Genomic DNA, 18,215 nt, shown 5'->3' on the forward strand with positions numbered 1-18,215 from the left:
GATCTTGCTGGTCCAGGGATTGAACCTGTATCTTAGATCTCTTTCACTGGCAGGTGGACTCTTCACTAGCACCACCTGCAAAGCCCTCCTAGGCTGAGTTCACACCAACTGCTTACTAACTCTGACTTGGAGCCACCTCCATTATTAAGCAACAAAGCAGTTAAGACATGGCACTTGTGAGTACTTGCCTTTCAACACCTGCTGCTTTGTCCTCGGAACCAATGCATGTTTCAGCTAAGCCTCAGAGACTGTTGCCATCTATGTTTTAACTACAAATTGGCACTTGCCATGTACCTCTCCAAGGATTAAATCCTGTGTTGCTGCAGCTGGTGACTTTCAACACCCACCCCCTACAAGTGGAGACCAGTAATAAAGCACTCCGTGCTCCAGGCAGGGACTGGCAGACAGGTCTTCAGATGACACTGAAAACCTCATGGTGACAACTGCCCCTGTGACGAGCAAAAGCTTTACGAGACTAGCAGAAAACTAGAGAAATAAACGTGCTCAATTGCATGCATTCCCTCACCAAAATCTCTTTTGTACTGACTTGCTTCTTTGGAGCGGTTCTCAGAGCTGTTTCCTGGGCTGCAGCCCTTATTTTGCCCCAAATACAACTTCAGTCGTTCAGTCGTCTCTCTGCCACCTGAGGACTGCAGCATGCCAGGCTTTCCTCTCCATCACCAACTCCCAGAGCTTGCTCAAAACTCATGTCCATCCAGTGGATGATAAAACTCAACTCTCCCTTTGCGCACGTTTTTAAAACACCCAGAATATGGATTACACCTGCAAGTAGGGTAATCGTTGTGCCCTGTGGCAAAAAACCTTGGGACTGTGAGCTGTTCACACTGTCTGAGGCATACCCTATTGAGTCAAGAAAGTGAAGTCGCTCAGTCGGGTCCGACTCCGCGACCTTGGCCTACCAGGCTCTTTTGGATTTTCCAGGCAAGAGTACTGGAGTGGGCGGCCGTTTCCTTCTCCAGGGGATCTTCCCAACCCAGGGATCAAACCTGGATTTTCTGCATTGCAGACAGACGCTTTACCGTCTGAGCCACCAGGTAAGCCTCTTTTAAGGTAGTCCGCAAATACCCCTTTATCGAAAATTAATAAGCTCATGAAGCCCAAGACCGGGAGGCAGTTCCAGTGAAGTACACCACGGCCCTTGAATTGTTCAAGGCCACAGCCTATTTCTCATCTCCTCTCCCTGCAGATGACCATCCACATGGCGGTTAAATGAAACTGCGCATCTCACAGATCCCCATCAAAGTGACACTCGGACTCAGGGAAGGCACAAGAAATAAGCAGAGACTACAGGACCCCCGACATCTTCCCCAGGCCCCCGTACCGCCCCGGCCCCGGCAGCCCAGGGCGGCCGTGTAGCTCGCGGTTAAAAGGGCCGCCGCCGCTGGGGCAGACCCACGTGCTCTGGCGCTGCAGCCTGACCCCCGGCGCCACACGCAGGCGCGGCGGGGGCTCAAAGGCAGCGCGTCCAGCTGTTTCTTTTACTATAAAAGTGTAGCCCTCTTTGTTTTGGGAACCACTGAGCTCCCTTGCCTGCCTGCTTGCATTAATATCTCCCACATGCATCCTATGCTAACAGACTCACTCTTTGTCACTTTGTCTCATACTGAATTTTTGCTGCGAGGAGACAAAGGAACCCAAGCATCAGTAAGTCCTGACACCAAGTGAGCAGTTGTAATCAAAAGACAGTGGGTTCTAGTCCCTTTCTAGTCAGGGATCATGGGTTCAAGTCTCAAACTGAGATGTGGGCGGGTTCAAGTTCCAGTCCATGGGTTTGAGTCCTAATCTGAGTTTTGGCTGGGTTCAAGTCCCACCCAAGAAGGAGGGTGGCTTCAAAGGTATGCTGTTCTCAGGTAGGGTTCTGATGCTTATGGAACAGAGAAATCTGTAGTGGCTGCACACCTCTTGGTTTTATGACTGTCCGCAGCAGGCTGGTGGTAGGAGAGGAGGTGAATGACAGGATTGATCCAAAGTTGGAGGATTGGCCTGTGAGGACAACTAGGCAAGGTGCAAGCCGAGGGTAACAGAGGGCTTGAAATGATGGATGAGGAAGCTGGGAATTCAGAGGGGAGCTGATGCCGTAAGATAAAAATGGAGCAGTTCAGGGACTGAATGTTCAGAAGAACTCATCGAGGGTTGGGTGGGAGGAAGAGGAGACTGTGAATGCTGCCAAGAGACAGTGAGAGAGATGCAGTGAGCTAGAGACAAAGCCAGCAAGAGAGGGAGAGGGTGGGATACTGGCATTTAAAATTCAGAGTGAGACAGTGATGGAAGGGGGTTTCCCAGGTACTGTTTTCCCAATGAACACGTTATGACACACGGGTCACAGTAGGCTTGATGTTGCTGTCGTTTCAGTTGCTAAGTCGTGGCTGACTCTTTTGTGACCCCATGAACTGCAGCCCACCAGGCTCCTCTGTCCATGGGATTTCCCAGGCAAGAACACTGGAGTGGGTTGCCACTTCCTTCTCCAGGGGGTCTTCCCAATCCAGAGATTGAACCCACGTCTCTTCCACTGGCAGACAGATTCATTACCACTGAGCCGCTGGGGAAGCAGCGAGCTTGATAACAACCCAGTAAACATCTAAAAACCTCCCACCAGCCTCAGAAATATGAGACATGTCACCAAGGCTTCATCTGCCTGGGGGTCCTGTCAGTGCAGCTGGATTCTTTGGACAGAAGGGTCCCTGGGTTACTGGCCATCCCTCTGTCTCCAAAGTTGTCTATAAGACTCTGAGACCACCTCAGTTTTCCTCCAGTCAGGGGTTTTGAAAAATTTTGTTTCGTTTTGTTGTTCTTGTTATTTTGCCTTCTTCTTCCAGGATGGGTGAAGTCACCTTAGTTCTTGAGACAGTCAAGAATGGAAAAGAGGTGTGCCAGGAATAGCATACATACTATATGTTGTAGCTTTTTTATTTTTAAATCAAACACATACTCTAGGCTAAGTAGATGTGTACAGAATTTCTAAAAGCATGTGCAGGCAGAAAGAGTCTTAGATGGAATCTAAATTTCTAGCTGACTGGCTTGACCAGTGACAGGTTCTGTGAATCCAGTTGTTTAAATATACATATAGGGTCTATAAATAGGCCCTCAGTTTCTATATATATGCAATGAACTTAATTATGGCTTTATACCACGGGTCAGCAAACTTCTCCTCTAAAGGGCCAGAGACTAAATAGGTTTGGTGGGTGTCCATTGCATCTACCCTGCTGCTATAGCAGGAAAGTGGCCACAGATAATATGCTAAACAGTAAGTGTGGTTGTGCTCCAATATGACTTCATTTACAAAAATAGACAATCACAGACTAACTGTAAAATGCAAAGCTATAAATCTCTAGATGATAATGAAGGAGAAAACGTAGATGGCCCTGTGTATGGTGATGACTTCTTAGATACAACACCAAAGACACAATCCATGGAAAAAATTGACTTCATTAAAATTAGATTGTTTCTGCTCTGTGAAAAACAATGTCAGGAGAATGAGAAGATCAGCCATAGCCTGGGAGAAAACATTTGCCAAAGACACATCTGCTGAAGGACGGTTATCCAAATATACAAGCACTCTTAAAACTTAACAGTAAGAACACATACAACCCAACTTAAAAAATGGTCCAAAGAGCTTAACGGACACCTCATCAAAGAAGATACAGAGGTGGCAAGAAGCAAATGAAAAGATGCTCTACATCGTAATTCATCAGGGAAATGATAATTAAAACAATAATTAGATTTCTCCATACACTTACTAGAATGGCCAAAGTCCAAAACAATGACAACGCCAAATGCTATTGAGGATGTGGAGCAATGGGAATGCTCATTCATTGCTGGTGGGGATGCAAAATGGTACAGCCACTTTGGAAGACAGTTCAGCGGTTCCTTATAAAACTAATGCACTCTTGTTATACAGTCGAATAACTGTGCTCTTTGGCATCTATCAAAGGAGTTCAAAACTTACGTTCACACAAAAACCTGCATACAGATGTTTCTAGTGGCTTTTTTCATAATCGTCAACCCTCGAAAGCAACCAAGATGTCCTTTAGTAGGTGAATAAATAAATACACTGTGGTACCTCCAGACAATGACCTGCTCTGCCAGGTGAAAGAGCAGGGCTCTACTCAGCCCTTTAGATGCCAAGTCCCCTACCTCTTGCCCTCACCTGTGTCTGGTACAACCTTGCACTACCAGAGAGTGGCATCGTTTGCTTCTAAAAACTACACAAATTACACTGTATTCATAGCAAATATAGTTGAAAGCTTCTCATGTTGTAGCATCTGCATGCATGCTAAGTCACTTCAGGCGTGTCTGACTCTTTGTGACCCTACGGCCTGTAGCCCACCAGGCTCCTCCGTCCATCGGATTCTCCAGGCAAGAATACTGGAGTGGGTTGCCGTGTTCTCCTCCAGGGGGATCTTCCTGACCCAGGGATTGAACCTACATCTCTTAGGTCTCCTGCATTGACAGGCAGGTTCTTTACCAGTAGTGCTGCCTGGGAAACCTGTAGAGGGCTATTAAAAAGAAAACTGATACTGATGCCCATTTAGGCCTGATGGACAGGGAGAGAAATGAGGAGAGAGATTTAATATGGGGATGACATATGGATAAAGCTGATGTATTATTTAAAGTACCTATTGCTCACTTCAGTTCAGTTCAATTCAGTCGCTCAGTCGTGTCTGACTCTTTGCGACCCCGTGAATCGCAGCACGCCAGGCCTCCCTGTCCATCACCAGAATTAACTTTTATGGTTGAGCCAGCAAAAAGTCTGGTTTATTTTTCATCTGCTTCACAGTTTGATGCATATTAGGGAAAACTCCATGCAATCATTCAAGGACCCAATTGTCTTACATCATAAGACTCCACCATCTTTTAGGAAGATGCCCTTTTCTGCATTCAACCAGAGCTAGAAAAGGGTGGGAAAATGGGGGCACAGAGAATTTTGTAGAAGGGTTTATGGGTCATGCCTAAAGATGGCAACATCACTTCTACTTATGTTTCCTTGGCCAACTAACTCATGGCCAAATTTCAAAGGAGGTAGGGAAATCTGTCAGTCCAGACAAAAAAGAAACAGGTTTGTTGGACATATAGGAAGACTATGACAGCTGGGGACCAAATGAGGGACAGACATTACTCTCTACTCAAAATTACATTCCCATTGACAACTGAGCCTGTGTTCCTGTTGGGAAACAATTCTCTGTGGGCATCGTCCTCTCAGCAGAGAACCTGACAGCACTCTGGGCTATCTTTTTGTGAAGGTCCTACAGATCCTTGGAAGATGGAAAGAGTATCTCCCTCCAGAGCTGAAGGCACATTAGTTTGATGTCCAGGATAAAAAAGATAATGTCTCCCTCTGGGGCAAAAGTTAGACACATTTGCTTGCACCCCTTTAAAGACTGAAGTTCCCTATGCTCGGGGCTCCTCAGGGGTAAAGGAAAACTATTACGTGGTCAGCATCCACTGAATGCCCTGCGTTGCCCCAGGCACTAGGTGGGCAGGGAGAACCTGTGCAGACTTGAAGCTCATGCTGCCTGCTCTGCTATGAGTAGTCAAGTCCCTCGTTTCTACCCAGGCATTCTGTGTCTCCTGGAAGCAACCATCAAACTTGTACCAGGCTAACTTGTCAGCTTTCCAGTAAGGTAACATCTCAGGTCCTTCTGTTTTTGAGAGTTACCTGATCAAATGTATCACGGTTGAGTAGATGCCTCTGGCTCAGTAACCTTCGCTAGATATAGGGAACCTCAAGTGGCAGACTTCACTCACACTCAAGTTGAACACCCTGTGCGCAATTAAATGAACTGACATCAGTGGTGACAGTATCAACTATGAAGCCCCTGTAGGCAATTGTAACCTAATACCAGGGTCTCCACATTGTGCAACTTCAGGGAACTATTCACATCACAATCTAGAAATATGCAATGTGACTGCTACCACTATTGCAGTATTTCATTGTTCCTAACTGTCAATGGGTGTATTTTCCCGTTATTTTGGGTGCCACTGTGTTTGGGGGGGTGGAGGGAAGCTGCCAATTAAGCCAAGACAAAAATGCTCTTTTATTATGACTTGTTACTGTATATTTATTGAAAGAACTCTTTAATACTTATTGAGACAGATTTAGCATATCTCAATCTTGTATATACATAGGAAAAAAAAACTATTCCTATTCAACACTGGAAGATCTAGCTAGTACAATAAAAAAATAAAGGGCATAAAAATTGGAAAGGAGGAAATAAAACTATCTGTTTGCAAACAACATGATTGTTTATATAGAAAATCTTAAAGAATCTAAAATAAAAGTTGGTAGTGTATTTATCTTGGTTGGAGGATAGAAGGTGAATATTTAAAAATCAAACATATTTTCATATGCTACTGATAAATTATTGTAAATTAAAACAATGCCATTTGTAATAGCACTAAAAAAAGCCCATGAAATATTTAGAGATAAATCAAATGTATGCAAGGTTATGCTTAAAACTATAAACATTGCTGAGATAAATAAAAGACTGTGTTAATGGGTTGGAAGACTCAATATTGTCACAGTATCAGTTTCTTCAAACTGATAAGTTCAACATAACCCCCAAATTGCAAAGTTCTAGAGGGTTGCTTTTTTGTGATAGAAATGGAAAATTGATTCTAAAATTTATGAGGAAGAGCAAAGAACAAGAATAGTCAAGACAATTGAAAAAAACAAGTTTGGGGGACTTAACACTATTTCAAGATTTACTATAAAGCTACAGACATCAAGATAGTATGAAACTGGCCAAAGTTTAGACAGATCAGTGGAACAGAACATAGACTCACATGTTCCATTGATTTTCAATAAAATATGAAAGGCATTTACATGGAGAAAAAGTTTTTCAATAAACAATAATGAAACAATAGGATATTAACCTATAATCTTGAACCATATACAAAGCATAACTTGAAATGGATTATAGACCTAATTGTAAAAACCTAAAACCCAAAAAGGGGCTTCCCTGGTAGCACAGCTGGTAAAGAATCCACCTGCACTGCAGGAGACCCTGGTTTGATTCCTGGGCCAGGGAAGATCTCCTGGAGGAGGGCATGGCAACCCACTCTAGTATTCTTGCCTGGAGAATCCCCATGAACAGAGGAGCCTGGTGGGCTACAGTCCATGGGGTCACAAAGAGTCAAACACAACTGAGCGACTAAACACTTAGCACACAAAACCCATAAAACTTCTACAGAAAACCCAGGAGAACATCTTTGTTACCTTGAGTTTGGCCAAGATTTCTTAGATAGGACACAAAAAGCATGAGCCATAAAGGAAAAAAAACTTGCCAAGTTGGACTTCGTGAAAACTAATTATTCTGCTCTTGGGAAGACAGCGTCAAGAAAATGAAGCTAGACCACAAACTTAGATAATATTTGCCAAACATCTGGTAAAGGATGCCCAGAATATAAAGAACTCTCATAACTCAATAAGAATATAATCCAACTAAAAATGATGTGAGGGAGTTCCCTGGTGGTCCAGAGGTTGAGAATCTGCCTCCTGATGCAGGTGACAGGGGTTCAATCCCTGGTCTGGGAAGGTCCACGTGATCTAAGCCCTTGTACCACAAGTACTGAAGCTTGCACTCTAGAGCCCATCCCTGCAACAAGAGAAGCCCCTGCAACCAGAAGCCCCAGCACCACAACTAGAGAGTAGCCCTGCCCCCTTGCTACAGCTAGAGAAAGCCCACTTGCAGCAACAAAGACTCAGCACAGCCAATAAATAAAAATTTAGAAAAATTATCTGGACAGACATTTCTTCAAAGGAAGTGTATAAATAGCAAATAAGACCATGGAAAGATGCCCAACATCATTAGGAAAATGCAAGTTAAAGACAGAATGAGATGCCACTATAAATTAAGAGAATGCCTGTACTTTTAAAAAGCTGATCATACTAAACCCTGGTGAGGTTTCAGAGTAACTAGAATTTTTGCTCATTGCTGGTGGGAATGTAAAATAATGCAGACACTTTGGAAAGAAGTTCAGCCTTTTGTTATAAAGTTAAACATAGACTCACCATATGACCCAGAAATCCTACTCCTAAGTACTTACCCATGAGAAATAAAACTGTATATTCATATTAAAACCCATACCTAAACATTTATAGCTTTGTTCATAGTTGCCAAAAATGAAAAACAATCCAAATGTTCTTCTATTGTGAATGGATAAACAAACCCTGATATAATCACATGATGGAATACTACTCAACAATAAAAAGAAATGAACTGCTGATAAATGCAAAAACATGGTGCTCAGTGAAAGAGGCCAGGTACAAAATGCTGCATGACATTACAGAAAAGAGAAAGCGATAGAGATAGAAAACAGTGGTTGCCAAGGGCTTGGAGACTGGATATAAAGGGGGAATAAGGAAATTTAAAAGATGTTCTATTTCAGTGGTGGATATATGACATTATACATTTTTAACAATTCATAGAATTGAATGCCTAAAAAGGGTATATTTTATAATATGTAAAGTTTACCTCAATAAATCTGACTTAAATTTGTAAATACTGATTAAGGGATCCCTAATTTTTTCCCATAGAATTCAAGTCTTCTGAATTATCTTCAGTAAGAGTTGATGTCAGAGTATTTTCACACTCTATCATTCTCTGGGGAATCAGCACCTATTCTTAAGAGAGCTCTAATATTGCATCTGTGATTTTCTTTCAAGCTGCTGATGCTCATCCTATAAGTTTTGATGCTGGATCTTTATTGATCTAACTAAAAGATGTCAAATTAAATGTTTGCAGACCATGAGGACTCATATTTCTGGTGGCATACTGGTCAATTGCAAATCCTCTACATTTTGGCCAACAGAGTGTTTAGAGACAATTTAAACGTGGGCTAACATCTAAAGTTTATGCATAGGCAGGCAACCATGACTGCATTGCAGCTGCCACTTGGATAACAGCAATCGTAAGAATCTGTTAAATTCTCAGGTATTAAAATGTGAATGTGCCAATATGCAAGTTGGTCAGATATTTTTATGGGAGAAATCTACATGGAGAAGCTGGACTCCAGAGCTGCTTTTGAAAATCCTGTTGCAACAGCGATGTGATAGAATATTTTTAATTAATTTTATATTTTTTTCAGAGAACTACATTTTCAATTGGTTTAGGTAATGTGTATGCATGATACAAAGTCCAAACTTTAAAACAGAGTACATGAAAAGTCTCCCTCCAACCCCTTGACCCTCAGACACCAAGTTCCCTCCCTGAGAGAAGCACTGTTGGGGGACCCCGTATATCTGAAAGGATTGAGAAGGCAGAGGCTAAAGGAGTGGAAGGAACAAAAGGCCATTTGTCAGCTAAGAAGAAAAGACAATAGTCTGGTGGCAGAGTGCAGGAACTAAAGCCATAAGTTCAGATAGTGGGGATGTATATCACTGAGAATTGAGCTTAATTACAAATGCAAGCAATCTAAGAGACAGTGACTTAAGACAAAGATTTATATTTTTCTCATATAAAAGAAGTCTGGGTGAGCACTTAAGGGCTGATATAGCTGTTCAGTTATGTCACTAATTCTCAGGCCTCTTCTATATTTCTGCTCTACCATCTTTAGAAGGTAGTCTCAGGTAGCAAAAGTGGCCAGTGTTGCTCCAGCCATCATATCCAGATACCAAAGGATAAAGAAAAAGAAGAAAGGGCTGATAGGTTCAGCCCACAGGGTCCATTGCAGGAGATTAGAATGTGAGAAGAGAACGCGCTCAGGGTTTTTTCCTTCACTGACTCCCTTTCTACAATGTCACACCTGGCTGGCTGCCACCTGAAGGCCCCTGTTCTCAAGGCCATCTGCTCTCCTGACCCTCCCGTTACCCGCACAGAAAGAGATAACAGTTTGGCTGATCCTGATCTTGTGCCTGTGCTTGTGCTCAGCAGTGCCCGACTCTGCAGCCCCATGAACTGTAGGCCTGCAGGCTCCCCTGTCCATGGAATTTTCCAGGAAAGAATAGTGGAGCGGGTTGGCATTTCCTACTCCAGGGGATCTTCCTGGTCCAGGAATTGAACCCACGTCTCCTGCATCTCCTGCACTGGCAGGCAGATTCTTTGCCACTGCACACACTAATCTTGTACTCCTGTTCTATTATTCATGAATTCTATACATTCTGCTCACATGTTTATCAAGCCCCATTATATATAAAACCTTCCACGTTATCCTAATTTCAGTGTTCCAGCTGCTTCCCTGCTGGAATTCAGAATGATATAAGTCACAGGCCTGCTGAGTCAGCCTCTTTTAAGAAGTCTTCCTAAAAGCTTCACCCAACAATTTCTTCTCGCAGTTAGAAGTTAGATGGCCATTCTGCTGAAGGGATGTAGGGATATATATATGGCTTATTGTAGGTTGTCAGGGGACTGGTCATTAACAATAAAGAAGGAGGACTAAACACTGAGTAGGCAGCTAGCTGGTTCTCTTATAAGAGGGATAGAGGGAAAAATAAAGATGCCCCTCAATCCAGTGCCCTGTGACAACCTGGAGGGGTGGGATGGGTGGGAGGTGGAAGGGAGGTTCAAGAGGGAGGGGACGTGTGTATACCCCTGAGAAACATTGTCATTAACCAGCCTGAGCAGAGAGGCACAATGCCCCAGTCATTGAATTTCCAGTAGCAGCCACATTTTAAAAGTGAAAGTCGTTAATCATGTCCGACTCTTTGCGACCCCAAGGATTATACAGTCCATGGAATTCTCCAGGCCAGGATACTGGAGTGGGTAGCTTTCCCCTTCTCCAGGGGATCTTCTCAACCCAGGGATCAAACCCAGGTCTCCTACATTGCAGGCGGATTCTTTACCAGCTGAGCCACAAGGGAAGCCCCACATTTTAAAGGTCACTGTCAAATTCATAGGCAACTGCCCTTGAAGTTTCCAAACTTTGAAGGTCTTTTTCTCCCCTCTCTTATACAGCCTTTTGTAGAATCTGATTAAAAATAGACCTTTTTAACTCTGAAAAAATACACGCAAACCATATGCACAATTGTTTAACAGTATTCTTTCTGCACAAAAATCCAATGCAATAAAGTTTTTTTTCTTTTTATTTTTAAAGCATAGCATAGTTGTTATGAAATTGTGTCCTGGAACTGAACTACTTAAGTTTGAAATCTGGCTCCACATATACGAGTGGTGTGTCCTTGAGCAAGTTATCTAGCCCCCATGTTTGTTTCCTTATCCATAAAGTAGATAGAGTGGCCGTGAGGAGGTACTTGGCAGACCTAGTTCAAGCAGCATAGTGGCTGAGGGCCCCCGCTGCTGCACTTTGGAATCCACTGTGGCATTTGTGACACAGCCACTGCTCCCATGGGCTTCTCCCCACCAATGATGGGATATGGCAGGGATACCAAGGCGGGCTCACTTCTGGAAGATACTAGATTCCATCAGCTAACATTAGCTTGAAGACAACCCCTTCCTGAGCTTTGGTGAACTTCATTAAGACTGCTTTGCCATCCAAGACAATTCTACCAACCTTTCTTCTCTCTTTCACTCAGGGTTAAATAGGCCGTGGTCTAGTGACTCTCCCAGCCTTTACCAACTCCCCTTCACTTCCTTTCTCAAAGGCATGTTCCTTAATAAAACCTTTGCACGTTTATTCTGGTCTTGGTATCTGCTTCTCAGAGGACCTGGACTAACACAGTAGGGATAATACTAGTTCCTACCTCTCACTGAGTTGTTGAGAGGATAAAGGAGTTAATTCATTTACTGTGCTTATGATAGGATTTGACATATGGTAATAATTCAATACATTTCAGTTATTAAAGACCAGATCTTACATGGCTACTATTATAGCATATTAGATAATCCCTCAAGTCTTCCATTATTAAATACCATAAAATTATGTTGAAATACAGAAAATAGTCTTCTAACCTGCATAGTTGAAGTTATAAAAAATAAAAAATCCCAGGGGCAAAATGCAGAGGTACCTAAACACCAGAGCAGCAGTCCTGAGTTCACAGTGTAGCTGTCACCAGGGAATTTCATGACAACTTTGAATGTAAAGATGAGAATTGTCAAAGAGCTTTAGAACAAAAGTGGGGACTAAAAGCCAAACTATCAGCAAAAAGAGATCAAGGAAGCTTGTCTATCTTCACTTATATCTGGATAAAGGGAAAAGATTCCTCAAGACACCTGCCCTGGTGGCTCAGAGGTTAAAGCATCTGCCTCCAATATGGGAGACCCGGGTTTGATCCCTAGGTTGGGAAGATACCCTGGAGAAGGAAATGGTAACCCACTCCAATATTCTTGCCTGGAGAATCTCATGGGTGGAGTAGCCTGGTAGGCTACAGTCCATGGGGTTGCAAAGAGTTGGACACGACAGAGTGACTTCACTTCACTTCACCACTCTTGTGGCTGAGAACTCCCAAGCTGGTAATACCAGTGACAGAGTGAATACAAGTCCTCTTGGAGGGATAAATCCTCAGCAGATTCTCAGAGTTCTCTTCGACATAGCCCTGAAGATGATCTCACAATCCAAAACTGCAGAACCAACAAGGAAATAATCCACCATGAGTGAGCTTTAGTAGTGTGAGGAGCAGGATTAGATTCCCAACAATTTAAGGTAGTTGTTTTATTTAATCTCTGTCTGATGTAATCTATCACATTAAATAATAGAATTAAAAACAAAGCATAACCAAAGATTGAGACTCTCAAAAAGAACCAAACAAAAGTTTTAAAGACTCTCTTATCTGAGGTTTTTTAGAAAGCAGAGCTGAAGGCAAGGATTAGGCTATCGATTTGTTATTCAGGAGATGAAGCCTGTTGAGATTAAGGCAAGGAAGAAAGGGGAAGTAGGACCAAGGAAAGACGGGAACCAAGGTGATAGGGTATGTTACAGGGCTGGCCACTATTTGATAAGCCATGGAGAAACAGCTGGTCACTTAGCAGGAATTTTGCCTAGCACCCAGGACTTCTCTGGAAAGTTTTCAGAAAGAAACACCATCTTTATTTGGAAGGAGAATTTAACTCCCCAGCTCCCTCTTTTTTCCTATTTCCTATTGCTCAAATCCACTCCATGGAGAGCTAACCCATAAGTGCAGTGTTGTTCATCCTTTGATGCCACTCGGTAAACAAGATCCTCTGTCCAGAAGCAGAGGAACAACTCGGTGCAGACACCCTAGCATGTAGAAGGTGCAGCATCGTGATCCCAGACCTCCAGCCAACCTGGGGAGCTCAGCAGAGATAGCAGAGTACCCGCACACTTGTGTGAGTTACTAGGAGTTGGAAGAACTTTGAGGATTGAGAGGCAGTTTAACTCTGAGGAGGTGAACAAGCTTAGATTCTGATATGAAATTAAAAGTAGAGTCATTGAAATGAAATACTTCCCAGTAGATAGATTGAATACTACATGACTACAACTGGAGACGAAGCTGTAGATTGGAAGAGATAATTTAAGAAGTTATACCTCTATGCTATATATATATATTTATGGAATGCTTCATAAATTTGTGTGCCATTCTTGTGCAGGGGACATGCTAATCCTCTCTGTATCTTTCCAATTTTAGTCTATGTGCTGCCCTAAATAAGCATCTCTATGCTATATGCTGAATAAAGAAAAAAAATGAGGCATGAAAGAGTGAAAAGATGAAATTTATATCCAGTAGGAATTTAAGAAGGTGAGAGTAGACAGGAAGAGGTTACATTGATAAAGAACATGAATCCGTAGATTCAGTTTCTATGTGATATTTTTGACGTCCAAGTACAGCTTTTGTATGCAGAGAACGTGATTTTCATTTATTTGGGTCTGATTTTTTTTTACAAATTTACCTACTGCAATTATAAATTTAAAAGCCTAGTTTTTCTTAAACTCCTAAATTCATGTTATAAGTTTTATTACACAATTTTATATCCAGTAAATTTTATACAAAATAGAGACAATTTTCAGGGAAACTTTCAATTAAATGGACTGATTACGTAAGGGAATTTGATTTTGAATAATATTAAGTAAACTTGAATAGGACAGACTAATTACCTTTAAATACTTTAAATAATATTTATATGTTTAACGTATTCAGTTTTCCTTAAGACTTGGAATGTCCAAACTCAACAAACTTATAACTCAATAAGCTAATCCTTCCGACATTGTTAAACGACTCTCTAATACAAGTTCTTTTAACTACTGTACCACTGTTTATAAACCAAGTCACTTAATATCACTCAACTTCAAATTGTTTAATTTGGAATCACAGGCCAATTTGTCATACATTTTAATATGCAAATTCAATTATATTTTATAAGTCTTTTAAATGCCAAACAGTCATTATCTTGATTGTAATACAAAATGATTAATGCCATGGGTTTGACATATTTCATAATTTCATATATCTGGGGTTAAGAGACACAACCCACTGAGCTTTACTGTGACTTTAAAATTCCTGAGCCAATAACTCAGGATGTTGGGCTTCCCAGGTGGCTTAATAGCAAAGAATATGCTTGTCATCTGGGGCAAGTTGGAGTTGCTTATTGAACAGACACATTTGTTTCAGGAATGCCAGACCTGCAGCTGCCTATGTCCAGTGTGGTCCTTCCTGTATTGCACACCGACATACGGAGTCCAGTTTTATTAATCTCGAAATTACGGGAGACTCCATGTCTATACCCTTCAGGTGAGGTTGACACCTCTTCTTCCAATTACACAACCACATAATAATCTTTGTAACCTCTTTCCCTTTAGAGGACTTGATTTGATCATCTGAATTCTTCAGCCTCCAACCAAATTGCAACTGATTTTGCTCACTCATCTCATTACTGTCTGGCTGAACTCTATTTTCATTTTTTTCCACTATGTCTTTGGGTCACAGGTTTTGGCAATCTATAGTCTTTGGCTTTATGATTACAACAATTGTGAATGGCGTGAATAAAAATAGATGCACACGGAGACACACTGAAGCACAGAGTAACAATAAAGACAGAGAGAATATCTTGAAACAACCAGAGTTGTGCGCCGATAGTGCTCCTAGAAACAAGGTGAGCATGCCTAGAACCTGCAGGATTTTCTGCAGGCAGTGTTGCAAGCTCCAACACCTCAAAGTGGTACACTACAAGAAGGGCAAGAATTATGCATATGTCCAGGGGAAGTGGCATTATGAGAAGAAGCAGTGTGGCTATGTGAGCAGACTAAGCCAATTGTCCAGGAAAAGCTAAAATCACAAAGACTTTGCTGAGGTTGTAGATCAAAGGACTCTTGCTATTAAGAGATGTAAACATTTTGAAATGGGAGGATTTAAGAAGAGAAAGGGTCAAGTGATCAAGTTCTAAGCATCATTCTTTGCTCTTATAAAGATCATAATGTCTCGAAGTAAAAAAAGTAGAAAAATTACATCATCCAAGTGGAGTGATAGATAGCTAACTTCTAATTAACAACAGTTGAATAGTATCTTCGAAGCAAGAGAAAATAGTGAATCTACACTTTTATACTCAGTCGAGCTACCATTCAGGAATGGGAAAACAAAAGTCATTTTTAGAAAGGCAAAGTCTAAATTCATTAACAAACACTGAAAAAAAAACTGCTGAAGTACATGGATCCTTCTGTATGAAAACCCTTGCTATTTGCTATCTGAAACTAAGGAATGAAAAAGATTTCATAACATGGTGTACTTTTCAATCTCAACACCCAAAATCATCATCCAAATCTAGGAACCCCAAAATTCAGATGACGAAAACAACTTACACTAGAGAAAGAAATTAATTCACAAAGAAAGAAGTGAGTCTCAAGAAGGAATGATGAGCCAGAAAAATGACAAAGCATATAGGTAAATCTAAGTGATCCTTGACTGTTTAAAATAATAAGAAAACAACTGTTTTGGGGGAATACAAAAGCTACATAAATAAATTATGCACTGAACATATAAATTAGGATAGGTGATGTGAAAGAACAAGTTCAAGACTAGGCAAAAAGCAGTCAATGTTTAGGAATGTTGATTGCAGTAGACACTGTTGTCACTCAACCCCTATTCTCCACCTAAGTTCACTTATTGATGGGATAGACAGTTTAATAGGCTGCCAGGTGTTGCTCAAGCACATGGGTCTCTCTATGCCTGATGTCTTTTTTCTGCATCATAGAACTTTCTCTGCCTTAAGTAGGTGTAATCTGAACATGCAGGGGAGTTAACACTTCCAGGAATGACTTTCAATTAATGGAGGAGTCAGTAGATAAATGTTCCAACCTTCTTATCTCCTCACAGGAAAACTCTGAACCAAGCGTCATGTGGTCGTTCAGAGGATTTGAGCACCCGTCACCCACAACAATAAACGGCTCATGAGCATTTCCTAGACCTGCTTCTCTCTTTCCCCTGCCTCACTTCCACCTTCCTTGTTAGCCCTTCATGATGTCACCTCCCAAATGCCTGTACTCAAGGTCTGGTCCTAAGGGCAACTCTTGGGAGAATCCAACTTAATACACTGGTTAGTTTTAGCATTTAATTTATGTGTGCTTGTGACAATTTTACGAGTAAATCACTAAAATAGTACAGAGAGAATGTGTAACTTCCAAAAAAATATAGGTGAAAAGGAGAAAATTTTTTTAAAAAGTCTTAAGTCAATAAAGATAGGAAAGTGATGGAGGGGGAGAGAAACTTAAGGGAGTAAATGCCACATTTCATAGAATGTAAGATGACGTCACTTGTAAAATACACCTAAAATTTTGCATGCTAATAAGGAAGAAAAAAGCTGCTAATTACAACTTCAATTATGCAGGTATTATAATTTCAAAGATGTTTAAAAGTGGGGGAAAATGTGTGTCTTAGAGTTGATGAAATTTGGTAGTGCAAAGTAAGATTTCAGAAATAAAGGCAAATATTCAATAATCACAATGTGAAGGGGCTAGAATCATTTAGAAGATCAAATTATCTAATTAGGTTTGTATTTTTTTGAAAACTAGCTGTACACTGTTCATAAGAGACATACTTCAAACATAAAATATGAGGTCACACATAAAAGAACTGAAAAAGATAACACCAAGCAAATACTGACCAAAAAAAGCTGGTGTAGCTAATTAAAAATGAGACAGACTTCAACTCTAGAAATGCTTTTTGTTGTAAGGAGGGTCAGTTCATACTGACACATTTTCAATTCATAATGAAGAAATGATACTTCTAAATATTACATACCTCAAACATAGCCTCAAGATACATAACACAAAAATTGAGAGACCGACTAGGAAAAATGTCAATCAACAGAAGGGAAATTTGGGGTATTCTGGTGGTCCAGTGGCTAAGACTGTGTTCCCAATGGAGGGGGTCCCAGTTGGATTCCTGATCAGAGAGCTAGATTCCACCTTCCTCCACTAAGACCTGGTGCAGCCAAATAAATAAATGAATGAATAAATTAGGAGGAGATTTTTCACATATCTTAGTTTTGATGGAACAAATAGACAATATGTATTTAGAAGCTATTAATAATATAATAAATTATTAAATGTGATATAATGAACTTAAGCACCGAAGAATTGATGTTTTGAACTGTGGTGTTGGAGAAGACTGTTGAGAGTCCCTTGAACTGCAAGATCAAACCTGTCCATCCTAAAGGAAATCATTCCTAAATATTCATTGGAAGGACTGATGCTGAAGCTTAAGCTCCAATACTTTGGCCTCCTGATACGAAGAACTGAGTCATTGGAAAAGACCCTGATTCTGGGAAAGATTGAAGGCAGGAGGAGAAGGGGACGACAGAGGATGAGATGGTTGGATGGCATCACTGACTCAATGGACATGAGTTTGAGCAAGCTCTGGGAATTGGTGATGGACAGAGAAGCCTGGCATGCTGCAGTCCATGGGGTTGCAAAGAGTCGGACACTACTGAGCCACTGAACTGAACGAACTGAGAATATATTGAACTCTATACCTCAAATTTAAAAATACAAATTTACTCAAACATAAATGTAACATTTATGAAAATTAGCTACATATTAGTCCACACATCAAATCTCTACAAATACTAAAAGAATCAATATCACACAGATTGCATTATCTGACTATAGAACCATTAAGCTAGAAAGCAGTAACAGAGATCACATAGAAATATATTTGGAAATTTAGAAACCTCACTGTTCAGCAGTTTTGGGGTCAAAGACAATATTGTAAAGGACATTAAAAAATATTTCAACTGAACAATAATGAAAATCTACATATCAAAACTCAGGGGGTACAGCAAAAGCAGTACCTTTAGAGAAATTTACATCCTCACATACTCAAAGAAGTCTGAGAATTTATGAGTTAATCA

The 18,215-nt window shown here is 41.0% G+C and overlaps 2 non-coding genes across 2 annotated transcripts; both read right to left on the reverse strand.

Moving 5' to 3' along the window:
• Positions 1-1,369: 1,369 nt before the first annotated feature.
• On the reverse strand, positions 1,370-1,484 carry LOC136152028 (small nucleolar RNA SNORA76). The gene has a single exon (XR_010660184.1). It is a non-coding gene; the product is annotated as a small nucleolar RNA SNORA76 (small nucleolar RNA).
• Positions 1,485-13,418: 11,934 nt separating this feature from the next.
• LOC136151984 (U6 spliceosomal RNA) lies at positions 13,419-13,526 on the reverse strand. Its single transcript, XR_010660146.1, has one exon. It is a non-coding gene; the product is annotated as a U6 spliceosomal RNA (small nuclear RNA).
• Between the last annotated feature and the right edge of the window lie 4,689 nt (positions 13,527-18,215).

Source organism: Muntiacus reevesi, chromosome 20 (assembly GCF_963930625.1).
Source record: "Muntiacus reevesi chromosome 20, mMunRee1.1, whole genome shotgun sequence".
Classification (NCBI taxonomy): domain Eukaryota; kingdom Metazoa; phylum Chordata; class Mammalia; order Artiodactyla; family Cervidae; genus Muntiacus; species Muntiacus reevesi.